This window comes from Phascolarctos cinereus, unplaced genomic scaffold (assembly GCF_003287225.1).
Source record: "Phascolarctos cinereus isolate Bilbo 61053 unplaced genomic scaffold, phaCin_HiC Scaffold_4;HRSCAF=312, whole genome shotgun sequence".
In the NCBI taxonomy this organism is placed as follows: domain Eukaryota; kingdom Metazoa; phylum Chordata; class Mammalia; order Diprotodontia; family Phascolarctidae; genus Phascolarctos; species Phascolarctos cinereus.
The window spans coordinates 229360055-229379968 of NW_027555847.1; the positions used below are offsets into that span (position 1 = coordinate 229360055).

A 19914-nucleotide genomic window follows, 5' to 3' on the forward strand; every position below is an offset into this window, starting at 1 on the left:
TGGTAGTAATATGGAATCCCAGCCTCTCTAATATTCTCATTTTCTCTCTTTTTATTTTCCAGCTGCTTTCTTGTCAGTCAATGAGCATTTATTAAGTGCTTACTATATACCTGGCACAGTGCTAAGTGTTCTAGGAAAGGAAAAGAAGGGAGGGGGTGGTAGGATGAAGGGTGATTAGAAATTCTTGACAGCATACTTCCTGGCACATCCTAGGTGCTTAATAAATGCTTATTGACTGACCGGTAATAGACACCACCCAAAGATCAGGGAAGTCATCAAGTCTAAGGAACACTACTTATCTGGGAAAAGGAACAGAGTCCAAATCAGCATTTGAGGGCGCGTGAGACCTAGCCAGGACAGGCTGGGAGCTAGGGTGTGTTGGGAAATTAAAACCCAAGTGGCAGACACAGAAATGGGAAACCAGGAGTGAGGGAGGCTATTTCAAGCCAGGAAACTCTTCACAGGAGCAGGGAGAAAACGATTGTGAGCATCTGGCAAAATGACCCCATCTGAGCTTTGACATTTCATGACAGTAGAGTCGATCTCACCAAAACCTACTCTGATGTCTTAGCATGGTTCTGGCTCTGGGTACTTTCTGTGCCAATGAGCTGCTGGGCTCTCACGGCTGGGTGTCCACATGACACATGGAATCTGCAAGGGGAAGTGGCAGTAGCATCCTTGAAGATGAGGGGGCACTCCTTCTTGCCAAAGCTAACCTCTTCTTGTGCCCTTGACTCCGTCTTCTCTCATCTCATTTGAGTCTTGTTTCATTAATCATCCTCCCTCTTGCCTTTTCCATCTTCCCTTCCATACTGAATCCTTCGCCCTGCCTATAAAAAAGCCTTGCTCAGATCTCTCTCCTGCCCTAAAGCTGCCTTCATTTGACCCTGTAACTCCTCAAGCTATTGTCCTCTCTTTCTCCACACCTTAACTGCCAAGCTTTCAGAAAACACAGTCTATACCAGGGGTGGGGAACCTGCAGCCTGGAGGCCACATGTGACCCTCTAGGTCCTCAAGTGCGGCCCTTTGACTGAATCCAAACTTCACAGAACAAATCCCCTTAATAAAAGGATTTGTTCTATAAAACTTGGACTCAGTCAAAAGGCTGCACTCAAGGACCTAGAAGGCTACATGTGGCCTCAAGGCCACAGGCTCCCCACCCCTGGTCTATACTCATTGCCTCCCTAGCTTTACCAACCACTCGTTCTTTAAACCTGTGCAACGTGGCTCCTTTCCCCCTCATGCTACTGAAACTGATTTCTCCAAGCTCAGCAATAACCTCTGAATTGTCAGATCCAATGGACTCTCCTCAATTTCTATCTTTTTCTGAAATATCTGGCCCTGCTGACCCACCAATAATTCAATCAACAAACATTTATTAAGCATTTGTGTGCACTGTGCTGGGTGCTAGGGATACAAAGAAAAAAAATTAGTTCCTGCCCTCAAGAAGCTTCCATTCTGTTAGGGTTAACAAAGATGTACACATATAAATAAATACAAATTTTTTTTTTTTGGTTTTGGTCGAGATCTATAACTTTATTAGTGTAGGAAACTCCTAAGTGAGGGGAATTCCCTCTAGCAATGCAGATGGATAATTTATTTGCAGCTTAGTATTTTAAGAGTTGCTTGGAGACATTGAGAGGATAATTTTCCCATAGTCCCACAGCCAATAGGTATCAGAAACTTTATCCCAGGACTTTCTGACTCTGAGGCTGGGCTTCTATCCATTATGCCATGCTGCCTCTCATATACTTTCTAACATGGGAGAAAAAAGTTGTTTGAAAAGACCAAAGTAGTTACATTGTACTTACTGACCTACTTAAACCAGCAACAAAAATTGTGCAGAAAATGGAAACACTATGTTTAGCAGTTATTCCCATCTTTCCAATCACATTATAAACATTCTAGTTCAAGCCCTCATCCTTTTCTTGCCTGTACTATTGTAAGAGCCTCCTAACTTTTCTTTCTGTCTCTGGTCTATCTCTCTCCAATCTATCCTTCATTCAGCTGCCCAAATAATCTTAACGTATTACACTTATCATCAGCTCTGTACTGCCTTTGGTATAAAAGTATCAGCAATACTGATCCCAGTATTAAAGACTATTCACAGTCTAGGTCTATGCTCTTTCCAGCCTTACCTCATATGACTCCCTTTCACACTCTTCATTTCTGCCAAATCACATTACTTTCTGTTTTCTAGTCTCGTGTTGTTTACTCACATCTAAAATGGACTCCTCTCCTTCACCTCTGCCTATTGATGTCCTCTCACTTCAAAGCCCATTCAAAACCCACCTTTCTTATGAAGCCTTACTTGTCCCTCTCTTTCCTTCTACTCCCAGTGAAAGTGATCATTCTGTCCTCAAATGTCTTATTGCAGTTTGCCTAGACTTCTGCTTTGTATGTATCATAATCTCTCCTGTATCCAAGTTGTTTGTGTACATCTTTCCCTCAGCAATGTCTTATTCTGAGACTTCATCCTGGAGCGGAAGACAAGCTGCATTACCAAGGGTTAAACCAATAGAAAGTAACTTCCAGCAGGTTCTGCCATTTGGGGGGGCTTTTTTTTTTTTGCTAGGCAATGGGGTTAAGTGACTTGTCCAGGGTCACACAGCTAGAAAGTGTCTGAGGCTAGATTTGAGCTCAGGTCCTCCTGACTTCAGGGCTAGTGCTCTATGCACTGTGCCATCTAGCTACCCCAGGTTCTGCCACTATAGAAAGACTCTGAGTACGGTATCAGTGTCAGATTGAGTTTGGTGTCCAAGGTCCAAATTACCTAAAGGCTCATCCCCAGTGGGTCGGCCACTAGGTGATAAACTGTTTGTCCATGCAATAAAACAAATTAAAATACAAATCAGTTCTTACATCTCATGTAGCCCCTTTCTGTGTCCATGTAATGGTGGTGGAGTAGTGCATCAAAAGGGTGGATGATGCTAAGAATCCTGCAGTTCTTAAATGGTCTGTAAATGGTAGCCTAACTATAGATACTTTAGATGTGCGATCTTTGGCCAAGGACCAATAAATTGACATAGTATGGGAAGAGCTGTACTACGCCAATATTGATGTTTTCAATTGGAGCTAGAGGACAAAAGGAGGTTGCAGATGAATGGAAAATTGGTTCTTAGGTTCTTCTTGAAGAGGCAAACGGGGATTGGAAAATTGATTTCAGCATGTACCCAAAGGCAAAAAGGAAAATAACTTCATGGAGCATTAGGTCATTCACTTTGAAGTGCACAAGGTGAGGATTAGCAAAAAGATGAGCAGAAAGGTATTTGCCACATATGTTGCAGAAGGAGAGAAATTCTACAAAAGCTCAACCACACCCACCGAACTAAATCAACATATACTTTGATCCTTGGTGTCTTCAGTGGAAAGGTGTATACAAGAGATGGGGTGAAAATTTGGAACTCAAAATCTTGTGGAAGTAAATATTGGAAACTAAAAATAAATAAACTTATATTTAAAAAAAAGGGAAGATGGTAAAAATTATGTTGGAAAATATGTGTCAGATCTGAGAAATGAGAGGGAGGCCAAAGTTTTGCAGACTATTTAGAAGACTTATTCCTATATATCATGAACATCATCTTCTAGAAGACAGTTGGGAGGTATTAGAAATGTTAAAGATCATATACAATGGCACTGACCATATCTTGCAGACAAAAAATGACTAGTTAGTGATCTGAGAATCATATAAAAATCAGTGGTCTGTCAAAGACCATTGATTAGAAAGTTCAAAATCACATCAAATCAGAAGGCTAAGGATAAGAAAATGACACTATAAAAAATTACAGTGTCTTCATCGTGAGCTATCCAAATGATCTGTTAAAGATGAAAAGTGGGAGATGGAAAAAGATAGATATGTTTATTCACCTTTAGTATCACTATTTCCTAAAAAAAAAACAAACCTTAACTGATATAAAGCAGTTTCCATAGTGAGGAAGCCAAAAGAACCTCAAAGCTGCCTAAGTCAACAAACACCTGATCTTTTTGCCAAGCCAAGAGACCAGTTTAGAATACAAATTCATTTGTAAAATACTATGGAGGAGGATGGTTGAGGATTACAAATGGTATCACATTGGAAAATAGCAAAAAAGCAGTGAAAATAAAAAGAAGTCTATGGAAAGCTTAGTGTTGGTCTCAGCTGAGTCAATCAATCAATTAGCATTTCTTAAGTTCCTACTATGTGTCAGAGCCTATTCAGGTGCTGAGGAATACAAATATAATGAATGAACAATCCCTAACCATAGACAGCCATATCACCTCAAAAGTATTCACAGATGAAATTGCTAGGAGGTACTATGTTTCACCAAAATTATTCTTTATATCTTAATCTTGTCCAATCAAGGTGAAAAAGAATTCTTGACTCGGCATAATAAAAAAGGATTTTTGAAAATTGCTAAGTATCAGATGAATTCAATTCTTCAAGGGTTTTACTATGTGCTGGACAGCATACTAAAAAGCAGAGACATCACTTTGGCAACAAGGGTTTGTATAGTCAAAGCTATGGTTTTTCTAGTAGCAATATATGGCCGTGAGAGTTGGACTACAAGAGAAACTGAGTGCTGCAGAATAGACTCTTGAACTGTGGTGCTGGAAAAGACTTTTGAGAGTTCCTTAGACACCAAGAGGATCAAATCAGTCACTACTTAAAGAAATTAGTTCAGACTGTTCACTGGAAGGTCAAATGCTGAAGCTGAAACTTAAAAACTTTGGCCACATAATAAGATGACAGAGTTCATTGGCAAAGACTCTGATACTGGAAAGATTGAAGGCAGAAGGAAAAGCAGACAACAAAGGAGGAGATGGATAGATAGTGTCATGGAATCAATGAACATGAGCCTGGACAGACTCATGAAGGATGCTATGATCCATGGGGTCATGAAGAATAGGCATTGTGTTACGTATGAAGAATACAAAGACCAAAATGAAATAGTCCCTGCCTTACAAGGAGTTTTTAGGGGAAAAGAATGTTTGTAGGAAATGAATAAAAATTAGGGTCCAATTAGTTCATCAGATACTGGGAAATCCCTCCCCCAAAACCTACACTTATGCCTAATTATGGCATGGAGCCCAGATGACTTGGGGTTAAAGGAACAGATGGTATAGAAATGGAGATGTTAGCTATTTTAGAAAAAAGTTTGATAGTGAAAGGGGGGGAGAGAGATGAGATGATAGTTCTTCGGTGAAGAAGAACCAAAGAAAGGTTTTAGAGAGCAGCTGGGAGACTGGAGAACACCTGTAGGCAGTTAGCAGGTGGAGAGGGAGAGACTCAAGATGAATGAGAGTGAGGATGTTTACTAGAGTGATGTCCTCTAGGAGGCAGAAGATGTGATCTAGGGCACTGGATTAGGGGTTAATTTTCTCAAGGAGTGAGGCTACCTCTTTTCCTGACAGGAGTGAAGGAAGAGAGAATGAGTGAAGGATGTGGAAAGTAATCTCTTTGAGGGCAGGATCTGTTGACTTGTTTTTTGGTCTTTGTATCTTCAGAGCCTAGCATGGTATCTGGCACATAGTAGGCATGTTAAAAAATCTGGTTGATTTGAATCAAACTGAAGAAAGATGCTGAGGAGTTTTGAAATGTGGAGGCAGGAAGCTAGAGCAGCTCATGATGGATGGCCTTGATCTTCTCAGTAAAGTAGGAGTATAAGTCATCTGCTATGAGTGTGGAGAGTGGGGGAGTAGAGGAGGAAAAGATATGGAAGAGAATAAAAGGTTTGGCAGCTTGAGGGTTCATTTGAGGCTATGTAACATACATTTGGAGTGAATGGAATCAGTTCCATCTCAACAGCTCCGGCAATGCTCAGTAGCCCAGGAGCGGGGCTGTCCCTCTTTAACACACCATTACTTGCTTGGGACCAAACTCTTAGAATTTGCATCTCTGATCTAGCCTCTAACTAACTCCTTCTCAGACCTGGTTATAGTTCCTGAACTTGATTCTCTTATTTCAGACTTCACCTGCTATCTCTGGCTCCCTCAACTCCATGACATTTCACCTGCCTGGTTCTAGATTGCCTGTTGTTTGTGCCATGATTCTGAGCCCTACCTGTACACAATCTCCTCAGACCTCTCTCCTGTCCCCAAGTAGGGAAAGTTCAATCAGTGCTTTGGCTCCATCTCAGTTGCAGTCCTTAATCAACACTGATCTCGACCCAATATCTGAGGAGAACAGTAAAACAACTAAAAATTGAGTAAATACTAGTGGCTGCAGCAGAAAAGACCAAATAACAAATTAATGAATTAGATTTTATTTAATATTTTTATCAACAAAGCTAACAGCTTTATGTAAGATAGTCTGTCTTGATGTAAGAATAAGGTTGGGTAAAGATCTGATTTGGAGAGTTTCCTAATTGATTTGAAGAGTTTACCTCAATGGAGGTCTTTATTTGAGACCTTTGATTACGTGTATCTCTCCTCCTGCAGGGGTGGGGAACCTGCAACCTCAAGGCCACATGTGGCCCTCTAGGTCAAGTTCAGCCCTTTGACTGAATCCAAATTTTACAGAACAAATCCCTTTAATAAAAGGATTTGTTCTGTAAAACTTGGACTAAGTCAAAAGACAGCACCCAAGGACCTAGAATGGCCTCAAGGCTGCAGGTTCCTGTAGAGTGTGCAGATACCTCATTGGTGCTTCAGTTGTGGGTCAGGATTTTAGTAGACTTGGGGCAGTTTTTGTTCAATAAGGGCTGTTGAAAGGTAGGACACTATGGAATAGACTATGAGAAGTTTGAGTTAACTCTTCACTCAAGTGGATAGACTTGAAATCTAGCTAGACAAGAGGCATATAATGACCATTCTATAATTCCATCAGAGAACTTTTGAGACCACTCCCACCTCCAACTTCCTTATAGTGGCTTTTTTTTTTTATCTTTGTGAGTGCATTTATATTAAAGTAATTGTTTCTCCTGAACTTTATGGTTTCAAGTGGTCCATTGAACTGGATGAGGAAATAATTCTTGGGGCAGCTTTGGCAAGAGGAACAAAAACATTTTCTGATTAAGTCTTAGTGTGGCTTCATGAGATGAATTGATTGTCTTGGAACTCTTGGGAGAACATGATTTTGTGGGAGGAGCCTTTCCTTTTTAGAGGAGTGTTCACTCTTGGAGGACTCTGGGCTTCTTTTTGCCTTTTCCCTTCCATCTTTCTTCGAGAGAGGTTTCAAGAGCACAGCAGGTAGTGGTGGGATTTTTATCTTTCCATGAGGCAGAAGCGCATGGGAGCAACTTATGCTCATCTAAGCTGATAGGGGTATTGGTTGCCTTTTGAATATTCTTTTTCCCTTTCTGAACATAGGTCAGAGACCAGAGATCTGAAAGGGTGTTTTCCTGGACCAAGATATGGTAGGAGCCAGGGCAGTGATGGAGTATCTTGGAGAAGGACATAGAAACCTTGTGTATTTATCCATGTGACTGGAGAAGAGAGGTCATGGACAATGCCATTTCTGAATCCCTGCCTACTCATTAGAGGAGTGGGATTTCCTGGGCTTCATGATTCCAGGCTCTACCCTTCTAAGCCTGGCCAGCACTAGCTTTAAAGTTTGTCTCCAATTTGAGACAAAAAAAAAGGGAATTTCCTGAGCAGTGTACTGGTTAGGGAAGATTGTTCACGTGGTTCCTGAAGCTGGAAAAGTAGTAATGGACAAAAGACACAACATGGAGACACAAAACACTCCATTTTGCTGTCTATTACCGTAAATTATTTGGACAGTGCAGGTGTAATGGGAAGCGGGATTGCTGCAACAGCCCTCAAATGTATTTTACTTCTAGGGAAGCTCAAGCCCTCAGAAGGTCTCTTTGGAGTATGAAAGGTGGGGGAGAGGAGAGGAGAAAGAGGAGAGGAGAGAGAGATTCTTTTACATTTTATGTGGGATGAAATAGATTGTGTTGTACCTGATATCATTATTACCTTGAGCTCTTATATGGGAGATAAAGACTCTGTTATCCACATTTATGGAGACATGAGCTTTATTAAATAAAAATTGTTTTCCCCCAGGTAAACTGTGGGTGGAGGCATAACGAAACAAAGAAAAACTGACCTTTTAGGGTATCCTCCAAACTGGACCAGGCTGTGGGAGTGCAAAGACTGGGACTGATGGGCCATGGGTTTAACCCAGGTAGTCAACTAGTTTTGAGTAGCTGAAATGTTTTAAGTTCCAGAAATGTTACATTTCATACAGGGGCCTAGGACTAGCAAAACTGGTTCTTTCCCTGCTGCCTATGAACATGCTCAAGTCTGCCCTATTCTGACTAAATAATTTTGCTTGACTATGCCATCCCTCAAGCTATCATCATAAATCTTAGCTCTGTTTCACCACCAAACTCCTAGAAAGCATTTTCTATACTTGATGTCACTGATTCTTCACCACCTACTCATTTCTCAACCATTTGATCACTCCTTCCTCCTGTATACTTTTCTGTGGCACTATTCTTTCCTGGTCCTTCTACCTGTTTGGCTCTTTTTTGGTAGCTGTCCCATCATCCATCTCTTGTCCCCTAAGCTTAGGTTTCTCTGGTTTTACTCTCTCTGTCTCTGTCTCTGTCTCTGTCTCTCTCTGTCTCTCTCTGTCTCTCTCTCTCTGTCTCTCTCACTCTCTCTCTCTCTCTCTCTCTCTCTCTCTCTCTCTCTCTCTCTCTCTGTCTCTGTCTGTCTGTCTGTCTGTCTGTCTCTCTCTCTCTCTCTCTCTGTCTCTCTCTCTCTCCCCCCCCCCCTCTCTCACACCCTCCCCTTATTCTATGCTTTCTCCTTTGGTGATCTCATCTGTACCCATGAGTTCAATAATTTATCTCTATGTTGATGAAACATATATGTCATATATATATATATATACACACACATATACACACATATTTATATTCACACATAGTTTAATTTGCTAATTTTTTTCTTTACTTCAACTGTTAGTTTGTGCTGGCTCTTTAAATACAGTATATACTTAATAACTAAAGATGAAATACATTTCATTCACTCCCTGAATGTGAGCTCTTTGAGGGTAAGAACGTATCTAAACTTTGTAATTCTACCTGTGCTGAGTCTAGTTTACTGTATATGGTAGGCACTAAACAAATATTGCTCGAGTTTGAACTTCACCATAAGTATTATTGCAAACTACAGATGAAAACAAAAATCCATGACTGAAAATTTGTGAGTTTATCCTTGTGCAGATTTCCTTTACTCTATATTGTAAGGTTACCAACGTGATCAACCTAGTATTTTATTTGGAATGCCAATTCTTTCAATGTGCATGAGGTTTTAGTGCCTTCTTTCATTAAACAGGATATAAGAGGAATTCAGTTTGTCCATTTATATCTGGATGTGCTGTTTTCAGCCCAAAGACATACAATTTCATTTGATTTAAATTCTCTAAAAAACGTTGTTTACACTCATTCCTATGACCAGTTTCTTAAATCATTGATGAAAGGATAGAGGCCACTGTGAACTACATGCAAATATATGGCATTTATAATATTTGCATCTCATTTATTCTTTCCTTTTTTTCCCTTCTCTCTTTCTCAAAACAGTCTACATTTATACTTGAGAATCACAATGGAGTAAAAGGAAATAATTTATATGCAGGTATGCTGGAAACATTTGTTTAATGACCACGCACAGCTGTGTTTGGCTGAATTATTATACTAGAATCTATTAGCTGTGAAGACTTGAAAAAGGAACATTGCCTGCCATGTCTTGTTTTGGGAATAGAGATAGAGAGCAACTGGATGTAAGACAGTGTCTGAGATGAAATATTGGAGTGGTATTAGGACTGGTATTCATAAAATGTCCGAGCTAGAACCTTAGAGATCAGTGAGGCCAGGCGATATATATTTACAGATGAGAGATCTGAGGCCTCAAGAGATCCAATGACTTGTCCAAGGTTAACCAGATAGTTAGTGGCAGTGTAGGATTTGAACTGATGCTTCATGGCTCCTGATTCAGTGATCTCTGTTGTTTCTCTTTTTGAGAGTCCTTAATCAATGAGACCTCCCAAAGTTATAACTTCCCTTCCCCACCATGGTAGTAGGACAAACTTTCCATCCTTTAAGATCTTCATAGGAGAATACAGAAGTTCCTTCACAGCTAATGTGGCGATGCATTTCCTCTTCAAGTAACCCAAACTCCTGCTGGAAACTTAGGAATTGAGAAGTTTCAAAGTAGTGTCTGCTACTAATCAATTGACAAACTTTTATTAAGCACCCACCACATACCAGGCACTATGTTAAGTGTTGGGGATGTAAAGACAAAATGGAACAGTTCCTGCCCTCAACAAGCTTATGTTATATACATATATACAAGATAAATACAAAATTCATAGTATAAGGTAGTTTCAAGAGGGAGAACATTGGCACTTGGGAGGGGGTGGATCAGAAAAGACTTCAGGTAGAAGGTGGGGTTTGAGCTGTGTCTTGAAGGAAGTATGGGATTATATGAGGTAGACAGGGGGAGGGAATGCATTCCATCATGGGGGACAGCCAGTGTGAAGTTATGGAGATCAGAGATGGATTATGTATTAGGAGCATTATGGTAGTCAATTTAGCTGGACCATAGAGTACGTGAAGGGAAGTAATGCATAATAAGGCTGGAAAGATAAGTTGGGGCTAGATTGTAAAGGGCTTTAAAAACTTAGCAGAAATTCATATTTTATTCTAGGGGCAATAGGGAGTCAATGGAGTTTATTGAATTGGTGAGTGACATGGTCAAACCTACACTTAAAGAATATCATTTTGGTAGCTGTGTGGAGGATGGACTGGAGTAAGGAGAGACTTGAGTCAGGGAGGCCAATTAGGAAGGCATAGCTGTACAGCACTTTCAGGTTTGCGAAGCACTTGACATAAATGATCTCATCTGATTTCCCAGTTGAGTCTAAGCTTCTTCAGGGTAGGGACTGTCTCACTTTTCTACTAGTATTTTCGATGCCTAGCATAGTACTTGGCACACAATAAATGCTTAATTCCTGTTGACTGATTGAGCCTTTGAGGTAGGCACTAAAGGTATTATTATCTCCATTTTGCAGATGAAGAACTGAGGTTCAGAGAAATTAAGTGATTTGCTGACACAGCTAGTGTCAGAGATGAGACTTGAATGCAGGTCTTCTGGTAAACCTTAAAGCACTCTAGAAATGTGAGTTATTATTATCATCTTATGGAATGGAAGTTCATATAACCTTTTTGTTGTTGTTCAGTCACTTTTCAGTCGTGTCTGAATCTTTGTGACTCCATTTGGGGTTTTCTTGGCAGAGATACTGGAGCGATTTGCCATTTCCATCTCCAGTTCATTTTACAGATGAGGAAACTGAGGCAAACAGGGTAAGTGACTTGCCCAGGGTCACACAGCTAGTGTCTGAGGCCAGATTTGAATTCTGGTTTTCCTAACTCCAGGTCCAGTATTCTATCCATTGTGCCACCAAACTGCCCCATGTAATCAAACCTCCTTTCCCAGTCTTTGTTGCTAGCACTTAGTAACACCCTGGATATTTGTCTCTAGTACCTAGTTCCACTACCTCTCCTGACATTATCCTCAGAGACTTCAACATCTTTGCTCATTAATCTTCTAATCTTCTGCCTTTACAGTTTTTTGAACATTTTCCCTCCCATCCACTCTCTTTCAGCCACCTATCGGTGTGGGGGATAACAACAGTAGACCTTACCATCAATCACTACAATTAGTTCTACCTCCCAAATCCTGAACTCTGAACTTTCTTTCTCTCACCCATCTCTTGTCCTTTCACCTCTCTCATCCCTTTACTTCCTCCCCACTCCACTCCTTTAAAATGTTTGGTTGATGCTTTTTTCTTTTTTTCCCCCACCACTGTCCTTTCTCAATGACTCACCCCATCATAGAGCCCTGACTTGTAACAAATAAGGCTAGCTGAAAAAAAAATCAGTACTTTGGACATATCTGAAAATGTGTGCTTCATTCTGTACTTATGGTCTACTACCTCTGTCAAGACTCAGGAGGCATGCTTCACCAAGAGTCCTTTGAAGTCACTATTACACATTACGTTGATTGAAGTTCTGAAGACGTTCACTGTCGTTTTCCTTCACATTTTTGTTCTCATCGTGTAATTGTTCTGGTCCTGCTTATTTTATTCTATCAGATCTTACAAGTCTTTCCATCTCTATTTAAATTCTTCATATTCATCATTCATGGCACAATATGTTCTTCCAAACCTGTTTTACACACTCATCATACCCCTCATTTTCTCCCCGTTTAAAGCTATCAAACCTGTTTTGGCTACTTTCCTTCTTATCTGGTGTTGACCATGACATTGGACGTTCTGGTAATGCCCTCTCCTCCTGATGCTGTCACCCCTTACATGACTACAGTTTTTGGCCAACAAGCAACTTCTCCAGCTTTGTATTCTCCTGCCCTAATGGCTCAACATATTCTTTCTTCCTACCTTCCACCCCTTTATCCTGTCCTCTATACAGTCATTCAGTTGTAGTCACATCCGCTATTAGTTACAGGCTGCCAAATCTTTAAGCACAGGTTGCCCTGCTAATCTATTTTTTAAATTCGTAACTAGGTCCTTCAGGAAGAGAACTATCTGCTCTTCCAATCTCAAGGTGACCGTCAGTTAGTGTAAATCATTAATATCAGTTAACAAGAAGTATCTTCCCTATAGTATATTCTTTTCCCTGTAGGGCTGCAGATGCAGCCTACTTGTAATAGACATACTCCCAAGTGACCAAGAACTCTAGTCTAAAGGTAGTGGTAAGAACTCTGGATTTAGAGTCAAAGAATATGGGTTCAAATCCTGACTCTGCTGTTTACTACTTGTGTGAACTTGAGTACAGTTCCTTTGTCTATCTGGCCCTCAGCTTCTTCATCTGTAAAAATGAGTCAATTGGGCTGAATGATTTCCAAAAATCCTTCTAGGTCTTGAAACCATGATTCTTGAATGGGCAGGTCCCCAACCAGGGACTCCTTTTTTCATCAAATGAACTGTTCATTCCAGGAGAGCCCATCCTAATCTCCCAGTCAAAAAAGGCCACTCATGCCAAGAAAGGTCAATGTTTGTCCCTGTTGCCCTTTAAAGATGAGTGGTACCACTGTAGTGGGTTTATGAAGGGTGAGGACTATTGTAGTTTGGGAAGGGCAACTGCGGTGGCATGCAGAAGGAGAGATATCTTGATGGTCATAAACTATATACATGCTGCAAATCAAGGCCGGACTTACTGTTTTGTTGATTGTCTAGACTTAAGAATATGATGGAGAATATGCTAATAATTCAGATTAAACTTAAAAGTCTGTTGTACATATATATGTTTTTGAGAACTGGTTGTAAAACATTTACCAGAATCTCCCTGGATAGAAGAGAGAGAAAGGAGAACAGATGTAAGAATAGGCAGGAAAGAGGGAGACAGTTGGGAAGGACAGAAAAACAGTAGTTAGGAATTTATAAGAGGTTTATAGTATAAGGATAATTATACATGTGTATATATATATATATATATATATATATATATATATATATATAGTTATAAGAGGTTATGGCATAAGGGAAATTATACATTATATATAATTATAAGAGATTTATAGTATAAGGATAATTATATATATATACACATATGTATGTGTATATATATAGTTATAAGAGGTTATAGTATAAGGGTAATTATACATTATATATAATTATAAGAGATTTATAGTATAAGGGTAAGTAAAATCCACTGCAAACTGACATTGGGAACATCTACAAAATGTAGATCTGCATGAAAACTGTCTGAGGCAGTGTATTCATAAGTCTCCATACCTGGGTTATTTAGCATATGGATTCTTCTAGAGAAACGGATTTTAAAAGATCCAGTTGTTTTTGAGGAATGAAAAAATTCCTTATTCATTAATGTGGGAAGGTGTATTAATTCAGATCTATTTACAAATACAGAGTTTCAGCTTAAGTAGTGTGTAGGAAGGAGACTGTAGACTCTAAGTGTGGTATGAGAAATACCTTTGTATTTCTACTAGTTTGAATACAAACTAACTATTATGAAGTATGATACTGTCTTCCTTTGTTTCTCTTCCATGGCTGAAGTATATGAGGCCTTTTTCATGTAGTGGAAAGGGCACACGGGGCTTGTAATCAGAGGAACCTGGGCCCAAGTCTTAGCTCTACAATAATGGGAAAGTTAGATGATTCCCCTAAGACTCAGTTCATCATTTGTAAAATGGACATAATAAAACTTAACCTAACTACTTCACTGGGTCTGCCATGAAAAGTGTTGTGAAGTGTAAATGACTATTATTGTGTGGCATCTGGTAGAGGCAATGAGGTGGCCTAGTGGAGGCCTGGTTTGGATCCAAGAAGACCTATGTTTGAATCCTGCCTCAAATCCTTACTGATTGTATGACCTTGGGTAAGTGACTTAACCTCTCTTGGCCTCAGTTTCCATATCTGTAAAAAGAGGATAATAATAGCATTTACTTTACAGGGTGGTTGTGAGGATCAGATGAGATAAAATAAGTAAAAGTACATTGTAAATCTTAAAGGATTATATGAATGCTTATTATTATTATTTTTTGCTTTTTGATGAGGCAATTGAGGTTAAGTGACTTGCCCGGGGTCACACAGCTAGTAAGTGTCATATGTCTGAGGCCAGATTTGAACTCAGGTCCTCCTGACTCCAAGGCTGGAGTTCTATACACTGCACCACTTAGCTACCCCAACGGTATTTATTATTTTTGTTATTGTGCCTTAATCATAGCAAGTACTTGAAAAAATGGTACTTAATTGAATAATATGTGATCAAAGTCAGAAATTGCTATGAATAATAACCTTCATTCCATTTCTGTATCACAAGAGTGTTTGAAGATACATTTTTAGTTGACGGAAAAGCAATAGTGTTCACTGGACAGAAGGTAGGCCTCAGAGTCAGAAAAGACTTGGATTCAAGTCTTATTTCTTTCTTTTTTTTTTTTTTTGTCTTTTGCTAGGCAATGGGATTAAGTAGCTTGCCCAGGGTCACATAGCTAGTAAGCATCAAATGTCTGAGGCCAGATTTGAATTCATGTCCTCCTGACTCCAGGGCCAGTGCTCTATCTGCTGTGCCACCTAGCTGCTCCTCAGATCTTATTTCTAACACATGTTGGGTGTGACCTGGGCATGTGATTTGATCTCTCCGTGCTCTAAGCAACTCTCTAAAACTCTCTCTTGTAGAGTAGGTGGTGACCTGTATTGGTGAATGGAGTTCCTTTACCAATGAAATCACAAATCTAGACCCTCCCTCCCTCCCAATAGTTTCCTAATAACACAACCATACATGTCAAGGTATACACAGGCTGATCATGTGATCCAGCTCTTTGTTCTATGTTATGCCAAAGACCTCAGGCAGCTTACAGTACAACCCAATGCACAAGACTCTCCCAGGGATACACTCAACACAGGGAAGATAAACACAGATACACAGGGAAAGCTATGTAGGTAACCAGGCTGTCTTGCTCCACCATGACACAGGGAGATCTTACTTCACTATCTCATTCTCTCTCCTTCTAGCAAAATCAATTTTTAGCATCAGTATAAGGGCTAGTTTAAGAACACTGGCCAAGAGTCCTGGGCTTTCTTTGTCTTTATATTCTGTCTGCAGATATACCCTCAGAGTGGAAGATAGGCTGGTGCCCTCATTAGGACTATTGGCAGCAGCTGCTGTCTCCCTGCCCTCAATAGTCTGACTACCTTGCCTCACTGATTTTGATAACAATACTATATTGAGGTATTATTGTCTTCATGTTGACACAATTAGGTTTTATAAGGGAAAAGTATGATGAAGCAGTGAATAGCAGTAATCATAATTATTTTGCAAGCATACTTTAAAATGTACCTAGACAAATCCACAAATGTCTCAGAAAAGTGCTAAAATTTGCTCAGGCACATGTAAAACTGACCATCTAGATTTAGGCAAAATCTCAGTTAAACCAAAAAGCATTCAAATTGGCATGAAAATCTAGATGCAATAGAGAAATGATTTTTAAAAAATGTATGAAACATTCTCCAAGAATTTCTCTATTTCGAGAACTGGAAATGTGACAAATTACTCCAGTGGCAATCAGTTTTTAAAAAGTCTAAATCTTTGCCAATCCGCTTACTCTTTTCAAGGAATAAGAAAAAGGAAAAATCAGCAACTGTGGAAATAAATGAGGGTTTGCCTAAAATGACATCTCTGTAAAAGCATCACAGTTGACATTATTGTCAGTTACCTGCCAAAGAAGGATGCACAAGCAAACCTCTATTAGGCTAAGAAGATTTGGGCAAGGGAGCAACTCTAGATTTACCACAGTCCAGTTCAAAAGTCACTCTGGCAATTTAATGTAATTTATTTTAATTTTATGGTTTCCTTATAACAGTACTGGTATCCACTTAACATGAACAGGCATATCTAGAAGTGACCAAATCTATCTAGATTTTCCCATAATGTCTATCTCTTTAATAGTACCATATCAATAATTGGTCAGTGGTTTTGGTTGTTTTAATTGGAGAGGGGAGGAGAGTCCAGACCTGTGTTCACTGGTATGTGGAACTCCCAATGTGGACAACTCTCTCCACCAATGCAAATCAGCAACTCTTCCAAAGCTTGTGATCTTAGGGCTTTGGCTGGAATACTGAGAAGTTAAGGGACTTGGCCATCGTCATACAGTGTATATGAAAGGCAAAACTTGAAACCAGGTATTCCTGATTCCAAGGTTGGCTCCCTACTAACCAGTGGTAAGATATGATATAATTTCTCTGAGCCTCAGTTTCTTTAGCTGTAAAATGATGGATCATAGACCATACATACAAGTCAGCTAGGTGGCTCAGTGGATAGAGTGCAGGGCCTGGAGTCTGAAAGACTCATCTTTTGGAGTTCAAATCTGGGCTCAGACACTACTAGTGATGTGACCCTGCGTAAGTCACTTCACCCTGCTTGCCTCAGTTTCCTCATGTGTAAAATGAGCTGGAGGAGGAAATGGCAAACCACTGTAGTATCTTTGTTAAGAAAAACCCAAATGAGGTCATGAAGAGTTGGACATGCCTGAAAAAATGACTTAACAACAACAAAAGACTATGCATCTAGAAGTAGAAGGGACCCCTGTGGCCATCTAATCCAACTTCTTCATCTTACAGTTGAGTAAACTGAGGCCTAGGAAGTAGGGGGGCTGAACTAAATGAACACTAAGGTCTGGTCCAAACATAAATGATTAAACAATGATTCTGTCAAATCCTTTGGTTGATTTAATTTCCTTTTCTGTTACAATGATTGAGTGCAGCTGGTCAACAGACTAAATTACTAAGCATTTGATGCAATCTTGTACTTAATGCAGTGGGGGAAAAAGTAGACCTGATATGTCACCACTTGGCTACTTGGGTGGATTTAACAAAAGAATTAAATTGACCACCTGGCAAAGCAATTGATCACTCAGGAATAAGCCTCCACCCGCTGGCTGTTTCTTTCTCTGTTCCCCCCTCCCCACCCTGACAATCCACAGCCTAGCATATGTTTGAGGTGTCTTTAGGGAGAGTTTTCTAGGCTGCCCTTCAGTTAGGTTTCCATATGACCTTTATCTTTAGCTCCTCTTCTAGCTCCCAGTAGACAATATCAAAGAAGGGTAAAATGTTTAGGTTAGATAGAAGGAAATGATTGACTTTTGAAGACCCAACTCTTAATTCAATTCATTTATACAGAGCTCAGTCAAGAGACTTGACTGAAATCCAATCTTCAATGTTTAATAGCCATGTGACCTTGTGCAACTGACTTCACTTATCTGAGCCTCAGTTTCCTTATGTGTAAAAACAACACAATAATACTTTCATCATTTATCTTATGGTATTCTTATGAAAGGGCTTATAAACTGTAAAGTACCATATAAACATAAACCTCTCCTGATAATGAGTATATACTATGTGCAATATAAATACTTTGTTATTTCCTTTGTATCAGGAGTGCCTGGGTAATTAATGGGTAATTAATAAATGCTTGTTGAATTGAATTGCTAAATTGCAAGGTGTTATGCAAGGCACTGGGGATGTACAGACCTATTCTGATGTCAAAGAGCTTATAAGCTGCTATTAGAATTACTAAAGGAGGGGTGGCTAGGTGGCACTGGATAGAGCACTGGCCTTGGAGTCAGGAGGAGCTGAGTTCAAATCTGGTCTCAGACACTTGATGACACTACCTAGCTGTGTGACCCTGGGCAAGTCACTTAGCCCTGATTGCCTCACCAAAATAATAAAAAAAAAAAGAATTACTGAAGGATTTGCTAGCATATTTTTCTTCCTTTTTCTCTATATTTTCTAAAATCCTGGGGGAAAGGAAAAGAGGAAGAGTTGAGTCCTGGCTTACTACTAAAGTTGTAATGCTGAGTAGAAAAGCTGTCCATATCAGTGTGTTTGAGATAGAGGACGAGTAGGAGAGAGTACAAAAGAATTTATAATTGATCGAAAGATTGTATTTATACATATTTCCTTTCTTTTCAAGTTTCAGATTTAAAGGCATAAATACTTTTTTGGTGCAAAGAAGGAAGAGCTAGATCTGAAGACACTGCTTATTAATTTTATATTTATGCTTTATGAACTTTTATTCCCCCTACTGGGATATAAGCCCCTCGGGGGTAGGGATTATTTCATTCTTTATGCTTTATCCCCAGCTCAGCCCTACCATGATGCCTGACACTTAGTAGGTACTAATAAATGCTTGTCAATCGGTTGATTGATCCTCCCACTGGAAGGTCTGAGGTTTATTCTGCCCTTCAGTCAAGTCTATTCAGCTGTACTTGCCACAATTTACTCCCTCTAAGTGCTGAAGTGACAGCTCTGGGGAGGTGGGAGACCAGTAAGAAGTAGGGAAGGTGGGAGACAGGAATATGGTACCACACTTCCACTTACTCCCTTCCTTAGCCAGTATCTAACATTCAGGGGTTGTTTTCTCCTTCTTAACCTTTGGTCGTCATTCTTAAGGACAAGCTGCATTCTACTTTGTGTCAAACATTGTCTCTAAGGAAAACGTTCTGTTTCTAACTGTGAGACTGATTGATATTTTAAAGCCTCTGGGGAGGTTGTACTAGCAGCTGTGGTTGCCGTTTCCAAACTTAAATGAAAAAGTGGGAACAGGTATCCTAGGAAAATATTTCCCCCAAAATTTCCTCCCCCCAAATCATAAAGAAAGAAAGTGGGTGGTAAGGTGAGTAAAAACAGTATAATCCTAATAAGTTTAACTCACTCTTTCTTCACAATATCCCTTAGGAGTAAGTAGTATAGTACAAGTATTATTATCTCTGTTATAGATGAAGAAGAGGGGCAGTATAGTGTAGTGGATAGAAAGTTGGCCTTGATGCCTGGAAGACCTGGGTTCAAGTCCGCTTCTGACATATACTAGCTGTGTGACCCTGGGCAAGTCACACCATCTTAGTAAGCCAGGTACCTCTCTAAGACTATATTGTAGAACAGTTGCTTATCTAAATTGGTAGAGGGCTTTGTTTCCTCACTAGAAGTGCCTCATACCAATGAAATCATGTCTGGAAAAAAATAAGACATATGAGAAACTTCTACCTTTCAAAAGTGAAATGACTTACCCAAGGTTATACAACTAGGTAACTAGTACAGCTGGGATTCAAATTCAAGTGTTATTGCTCTAAGTTCAGTGTTTTATCTTCTTTGGGTGTCCCAAAAGTCTTGGAGTATTTCTTTCCTGTTGTTAAAAAAAGGGGTGGGGGAAGGACTAAAACAGCATTAAGACTTTTGGGCCACCCTGCATTTGGCAATACATAAATGGTTTAATTATTGACGAACAGAAGATATTCAGTTCAAACTTATTGAGAAGAATATTTCTAGGTAATAAATTTGCCAATTGATTTTGGGCAGTCTTGAGAGTACTGGAGGTTTGCCACAGAGTTATATAGTTGGAATGAGGTAGCAAGAAATCTCTAACCTGATGAAGTATTATTCTAGGGAATAGT

At 39.7% G+C, this 19914-nt stretch overlaps 1 protein-coding gene across 1 annotated transcript in view; it reads right to left on the bottom strand.

The window, feature by feature from the left end:
- Positions 1-19914, bottom strand: part of GABBR2 (gamma-aminobutyric acid type B receptor subunit 2) — an 822765-nt gene that overhangs the window by 193895 nt on the left and 608956 nt on the right. The gene's annotated exons all lie outside the window — the stretch shown is intronic.